This window comes from Triticum aestivum, chromosome 5A (genome assembly GCF_018294505.1).
Source record: "Triticum aestivum cultivar Chinese Spring chromosome 5A, IWGSC CS RefSeq v2.1, whole genome shotgun sequence".
Classification (NCBI taxonomy): domain Eukaryota; kingdom Viridiplantae; phylum Streptophyta; class Magnoliopsida; order Poales; family Poaceae; genus Triticum; species Triticum aestivum.
In genome coordinates this window covers 531,500,859-531,508,664 of record NC_057806.1, presented here as the reverse complement: position 1 = coordinate 531,508,664, position 7,806 = coordinate 531,500,859, and positions in this window count along the sequence as shown.

Sequence of the window (7,806 nt, the reverse complement as noted above, 5' to 3'; positions counted from 1 at the left end):
CATGTTCGGAGCGGGAGGCAAGTGAATGGCCTCCTCCGTCACGGAGGGACACATCAAAAAGCTACGTGGAGCCAGATACTTAGCCGCGGATATCGCGCACCGGCTGCCAGCTGCGGGGCAGATCATCCCTACTCCGGAACCTCACGAAAGGGTGGTTTTCCTCCCCCACTTCATCCGCGGACTAGGGTTTCCCCTCCATCCATTCGTCCGCGGCCTCGTGTTCTATTATGGGCTGGACTTTCATGACCTGGCCCCGAATTTCATCCTCAACATCTCGGCATTCATCGTCGTGTGCGAGGATTTCCTCCGCATCCGGCCCCACTTCGGCCTGTGGCTGAAGACCTTCAATATCAAGCCGAAGGTAGTAGGCGGCCAACAAGCGGAATGCGGCGGAGCCATGGTGGGCAAAATGCCCAACGTGGCATGGCTCGAGGGCTCCATCGTGGAGACCATAAAGGGGTGGAAATCGGGGTGGTTCTACATCACCGAGCCGCGCGACGCCAACTGGGTGGTGGCCCCCGAGTTTCGATCTGGAATCCCCACGCGGCTCACTTCCTGGAAGGAGAAGGGCCTATCTTGGGGCTCATCGGTGGAGCTGGACGGACTCCAGAAGTGTATCTGGAACATGACAAGCAAGAAACTTAAGCTTGTCAACATAGTCCAGGTCATGCTCTTCCGCCGGATCCTCCCGTGTCAACAACGGGCTTTCAACTTATGGGAGTTCGACCCGGCCCAGCACCAAACTCTGCGCGAGCTCTTCGACACGACGCATAAGGACGTCTGGAAGGTACTGTTCAAGGGCGCTGAGGTCCCCCCTTCTCTTACCAAGGACCGCGGGCTAAGCGCCCTGCGAATCTGGTAAGCTCTGTACATTGGGTAGGGTATTTATTTCCCATAGCTTAACCATGTGTGGGGTCTGAGCTCCCATGCCTTTGACAGGACTGGGTGGAGACATCGGAGCAAATTATCTGTCCATGCCTCACGACACTCATGACCCGCTTTTGTGCGGGTGAGGATAGTTGGCTGGCCCATAGCAAAAACAATGCAAGCGACACCGGCACCCCTGAAGCCAGAAATAGCAACGAAGTCTCGACGCAACAGACACAAGCGTCGAAGCAACAATGATAACACCGATGATACGGCGGTCAATGCCGGATTCAGTGGCTCTAAGTCCGGTCAGCGGAAGAAGCCGTTCAACAAGAACAGTTCGGGCTCATCCATCTTGGACCGCATACTCAATCGTCCGTGCTAGATTCATGGCACCCCAGACAAACCACCTAATCATACCAACAGAGATTGTTGGGTTTTTAAACAGGCCGACAAGTTAAATGCCAAAAGCAAGGAGAAGGGATCGCAAAGCGAGGACGATGACGAGGAGCCCCAGCCACCGAACACAGCGGGACAGAAGAAGTTTCCCCTCAGGTCAAAACGGTGAACATGATATATGCTACACACATCCCCAAGAGGGAGCGCAAGCGCACGCTCAGGGACGTCTACGCGATAGAGCCAGTCGCCCCAAAATTTAATCCATGGTCATCATGCCCGATCACTTTCGACCATCGGGATCATCCGACCAGTATCCGTCACGGCGGTTCAGCCGCACTGGTCCTGGACCCAATAATTGATGGGTTCCACCTGACGCGAGTGCTGATGGACGGTGGTAGCAGCCTCAACCTGCTCTATCAGGATACAGTGCGCAAAATGGGCATTAATCCATCACGGATGAAGCCCACAAAGACTACCTTTAAAGGAGTCATACCAGATGTAGAGGCCCGCTGTACGGGATCAATCACACTAGAGGTTGTCTTCGGATCTCCGGACAACTTCCGAAGCGAGGAGTTAATCTTCGATATTGTCCCCTTTTGTAGCGGCTATCATGCACTGCTTGGACGGACCGCCTTTGCTCGATTCAACATGGTGCCACACTACGCTTATCTCAAGCTCAAGATGCTCGGACCACGCGGCGTCATAACAGTCAATGGAAACACGGAACGCTCCCTCCACACCGAGGAGCACGCCGCTGCCTTAGCAGCAGAAGTACAGAGCGACCTTTTCAAGCAGAACCTTAATTCGGCGGCCAAGCTTCCGGACACTGTCAAGAGAGTCCGGACTATTCTACAGCAGGATAGCTTGGCTTGTCAAGAGATCGACTAGCAATTCGGCCTCCGTCCCAGTCCCGACCAAGTGGCGGCAATTGTACCGCGTGTACATAACTACGCACTCAAAATACCATGGGCATGGATGGAGGCATAACTAGCTTGTGATCCACAATACGGCTCGACCGCCCCCGGACACACGCACTTTCACTGTTTCTTCCTTCTCCTTTTCAGGTTTCTTTCCCACAGACCTCCCCTGAGGGCCTGACAATCGGTCCTTTTCGAAGGATAAATACACCAAGACGGCAAGAAGCATGGACGTACTGGGGAAATTTTAGGTGGTTTCTTTAATGATCCCTCTACCCATTTTCAGGACCCACACACAGCTCTCCCTTGGTTAAGGCATATTAAATAGCCTTCTGCTTATCGCACTACTTGTATAAATGCGCTTTAACGCACCAATGAAATTATAATGGAAGAAGTTTGCGGCCCAAATTTTATGGCTCTAGCTTACTACCTTTTCTTGTTTTTCCTTTTTGATAACTTTATCAAATAGCACCCGTACACTCTGGTACATTTCAATTTTCCAGGGGCTTCATAGCGCATCATGACCCGCCGCGATTTTCTTGGCCTCCTGGATCTCCTGGAGGGTGCCCTGGCCCTCAACCCGGGCCTCTTCCATGCTTTGGTGGGCCTTAGCGAGTTCGGTCTCTTGATCTGAAACGTCGCACTCCAAGTATTTGCAGTTCTTCACTGCATCCTGGAGCTCTTGTTGGACCTCATCAAGCCTGGCCTCGTGCTTCTGACGAGCGGCTTTTTCCTTGGTAGCTTTCTCCTCGGCCTCGGCCAGGGCCTGTTTAAGGACCTCGACCTCAGTCGCCACTCCTACAAAGATCATGGCACTATGGTCAATACACATTATTTATTCTTTTCAAATATACAACAAGTCTTTACATACCTTGCTTGTCTTCTAGCTACTTCCTCGCTTGGCCGAGTTCCTCCCCAGCCCACTCTAGTCTCTGCTTTAGTCCGAAGACTTCGGCAGTGTGTGAGTTGCGACCAACAATGATGCTTGCTTATTCATATAAGACACTTTTAGTTAGTTTCATGAGAAAATAAATTGATCCTCTGTCCGGCTCTTGTTTCCGAACATCGGACAATGTCTCAGGGGCTACTGTCTATATTGCTATTTTCTCTTTTGCGTCGCTTACCTCAAAACCTATCAGCAGGCTGCTGCAGGCTTCGGTTAGTCCGCTCTTGATGGACTGAACCCTCTCAATCACCGTACCCATGAGGATACGGTGTTCATCCACAATGGAAGCGCCTCGTAGCGCTTCCAGCAGATTATCCGGTGCCTCTGGTTGGACAGAGGTCACCGGCGAAATAGGCACACCCCCTTATTTCGAAGGAGGTTTCTCGCCAGATTCCGAACCTGTATAGGTCTCCGGACTTGTATTCGGTTGGGGGATGAACTGAGGAAAGCCCCCATCCTCAGTCGCCATGGGGGTCGGCTCCCGCATGTGTCCAACAGCTGAGGTTTCGCCCTTTGCGTCACCCTGGCGGCCTCCTGAACCTCTCCCTAGCCGGGGAAGGTCCTTTGGGACAACACCTCGTCGTCGCCCTTGCCATGGGAGAGTGACCGGCCGGCGGTGACTCGCTGGCCATCGCCTTCGAATCCAACGAACCTCTTAATGAGGATTGCAGGGAGCTGTCATGGGCCGGACTGCAATGGCATAAATTAACATATTATATTATGATGCAAGAGAGGATGGATGCATGGACATATGCGGGTTTCTAGTACTTACGACACGGCCAGAGGCTTGTTTCGGGGGCGTCGCTCCGGGATGCTGTCGACGTCCCACGCGAAGTTATCTATAGGGGGACCCTTCCCCCTCTTGGGCGCGTCCGCCTCCAGATTTGTGGACGCCACCCTCTTCTTCCCCCCCCCCATCAGGGGGAGAGGTGCTTTCTTCCTCCTTCTCGTCATCATCTTCGGCGGCGGAGGAGAGAGTCTTGTCTTCGGACGACGCGTTTGAAGCTCCATTGCGGCAGGGCCCACTCCGGACCCCCTTGGCCTTCTTCTCCGGCGCCTTATAGGGCGCCGGCACCAGCATCTTAGCCAGGAGCGGGATGACTGGTTCCTCGGGCAGCAGAGCCGAACATTGAATCCTCTCTGCCCTCTCCGTCCATACCTGAAAAAAGATAAAGTTTAGATATCCTCCTTGAAACAAGCAAGTAGAGGATGCGTCTAGGGACGTGAGGCTTACCACATTGGCAGAATGAGTAATATCGTGCCCGCGGTCCGAGTCTATGGATGGCGGCATCTCGTTGCCCTTAAAGAGCAACTTCTAGGCATCTTCGTGAGTGGTTCCGAAGAGCCTTTACAAGGTTTGGTGCTTCTTCGGGTCGAATTCCCATAAGGGGCAGCTTTAGCTTTGGCTTGGGAGGATCTGGCGAACCAGCATCACCAGGATTACGTCGACGAGCTTGATATTTTTATCCACCATGCTTTGAATGCGCATTTGCGGCGCTATCAGCTCATCCGATGAAGACCAATTTGGGCCCTTCTCTATCTAGGAGGTGAGCCGCATTGGAGCACCGGACTTGAATTCAGAAGCCGCGGCCCAGGTGGCGTCACGGGGCTCTGTGATATAGAACCACAGTTTCTTCCACTCCTTAACGGTCTCCACAAAAGTACCCTTGGGCCATGTAACATTGGGCAGCTTGCTCACCATGGCGCCTCCGCACTCTGCGTGCTGGCCATCCACCACCTTCAGCTTCACGTTGAAAATCTTGAGCCATAGTCTGAAGTGGGGTTGAATGCGGAGGAAGGCCTCACACACGACAATGAATGCCGAGATGTTGAGGAAAGAATTCGGGGCTAGGTCAGGGAAATCTAGCCCGTAATAGTGAAGGAAATATGCCCTAGAGCAATAATAAAGTTGTTATTTATATTTCCTTATATCATGATAAGTGTTTATTACTCATGCTAGAATTGTATTAACCGGAAACTTAGTACATGTGTGAATACATAGACAAATAGAGTGTCACTAGTTTGCCTCTACTTGACTAGCTCGTTGAATCAATGATGGTTATGTTTCCTAACCATAGACATGAGTTGTCATTTGATTAACGGGGTCACATCATTAGAGAATGATGTGATTGACTTGACCCATCCGTTAGCTTAGCACGATGATCGTTTAGTTTGTTGCTATAACTTTGTTCATGACTTATACATGTTCCTATGACTATGAGATTATGCAACTCCCGAGTACCGGAGGAACACTTTGTGTCCTACCAAACGTCACAACGTAACTGGGTGATTATAAAGGTGCTCTATAGGTGTCTCCAATGGTACTTGTTGAGTTGGCATAGATCGAGATTAGGATTTGTCACTCTGATTGTTGAGCACCACGGCCACGGCAAGCACTCAAATTCGCTTCGTCTCCAACATGAAGATGATGCAGGAATCTTCTACAGCACTGCCCAGGATGTGTACACGACTTTGATGCCAAAGTCTGGTGGCCTGCCAGAACATCCTCCCGGTCGCGCAAGTGGTCGCAGCTTTCAAACCAGATGCGCACAAGTTCTTCTCTTTCTCATATACAAATGTAATCCCTTGGTGTTTGACCTTACTACTTTGATGTTGATTACCACCATATATTTGATGTCGATCATAGGCTATCTCCTTCGCCTCGGTGAGAAAAGTGTGACTGTACAAAGCATGGATTGCAATTAGCCATCCATACAATTGAAGGAACGGAAGGTGAATTCTGGGGGAAAAGCAGCTGTATATTCTCCACATCTAAAGTTCATCCTTTTAGCTACTTTGCTATCTCCCTACAATCTGTATGAGCTGTGCGGTCCGATGCTTTGTGTGAGGACATGCCTATGATTATCAATTAACAAGGCACTCAGTTAACATTGTTTTGAAAAATAATTTTAGACAACGTGAATGTTGATTTCTTTAGTATGAAAGATGTAGGTTTAGATAGATTTAATTATTATAGTAATACATACGCCTTCACCAAATACACACACACACATGAGTGTTGCTTTTCTATTTGTAATTCAGATATTTTCAAACATGACAATCTGTACTACTGAATTTTGCTGTTCTATAGGTCATGAGATACGTTCATGGAGGCTTTGGCTAGAAACTTTCATAATTGTGGCACATATTATCTAATTTTATGTGCAAGATTTATTTTATCTCTGTTAGTTGCAGGCCTCAGATGATAACTTGCCTTGCTGCATCCGGAAGGATCTTCAGTCAGATATATCAAGTAGATCTCATCACAACATATTGTGATGGTCTAAGCCATGTTGTCGTTGATGATAAAGATGTTGCGGGGGAGACAATGGAGCATCCGAGCAAGTCCATGTTGAACTCGATTTATTCCCACAACATGATCAGCCATTATTTGTCTGTGTATGATTTCTGGAGCTAGAATAATTATTTCACTAATTAGCTCTAGCTTGTGTACATTGGGCAGGTCCACTTCTACATGAACAAAATATATCAGTTTTGGCTGCAAAGACTGTAGGTGCATCTAGGTATGCACTACTGTCTTTTCATGTAAACTTAAGCAGTTTAGGATTAAGTAAACAAAATATTTCAGTTTGGCTAATACTGTAAACTTAAACGCCTATACATTAATTAAGGTTAAGTATTGGTTTAGGTTGAGGAGCTATTTCGTGTGCTCTTTTCTATCAACCTAAGAAGATAACATAGGGCATGCTTTTCTTTAATGATAATAGTAGTTCAATCTCAATTTTTTTGTGAAGATAATAACTTATTGCTTACTGATCAACATGTCTTGAGATAATATAATTTTTTAGTAAAAAGTTTCAATTACTTTCCTAATCATCAAGCACATAAGAAGGTAACCTAATTTCTTTCCTTGGCTATTGTAGCTCATTCTTCACAATTTTATACTATGAAAGCTATCATCACCACACAAAAGATCTATGTACGGAGTTCTCTCTTGATTGCTACCACTAATGACCCAATCCTGCTTTTCAATGGATGTAGAGGTAAAAAAAAGTTGTCTGCTAGTATACTAGGTCATAAACTCTTGACTTTTACAACATTACCAATGTCCAAATTTTAGACATGGAAACAACATCATTTTTGCCCCTTTATCTTAGAAGATAGATCTGCCAATTTTGTCTATCGTGTCATGAGATACTCTCACAGAAATGCCAGAAAACTATATTGTCATAAACTCATATATTTATGAGTGATTGTCTAGGATTGCATTTACCCCTTTTATAATTGAGTATTATGTCTTTCTTAGTCCCCATACTTATTCATAAGAGATAATTAATCATTAATATCCTCTCCAATTCATATTCAGTGTGTAACCTAAAAAGAATATCTATAGACTTATTTTGAAAAACAAATATAAATGTCATTTGCTATACTATGCTTTAATCTTATGTGTTATAGAAGTAGCATTAGATTTTATGGGGAACTTATAAAGAGTGCAAGAGGAAAAGTTGGAGAACTACATAGAAGTACATGGTCTTATGTGCCAAGCCATGACTTCAATGGCATTTGTAATTTGTTGTCCACATGTACCCTAAATGAAAATATTTCTTCCAATTGCAATCATGTTTTCACAAGACGTATGCCTTAGCTATGATGGTAGATCACAATGAGACAAATTTGTGAGGAAAAATAATATAATTTAACAATATGAATCTA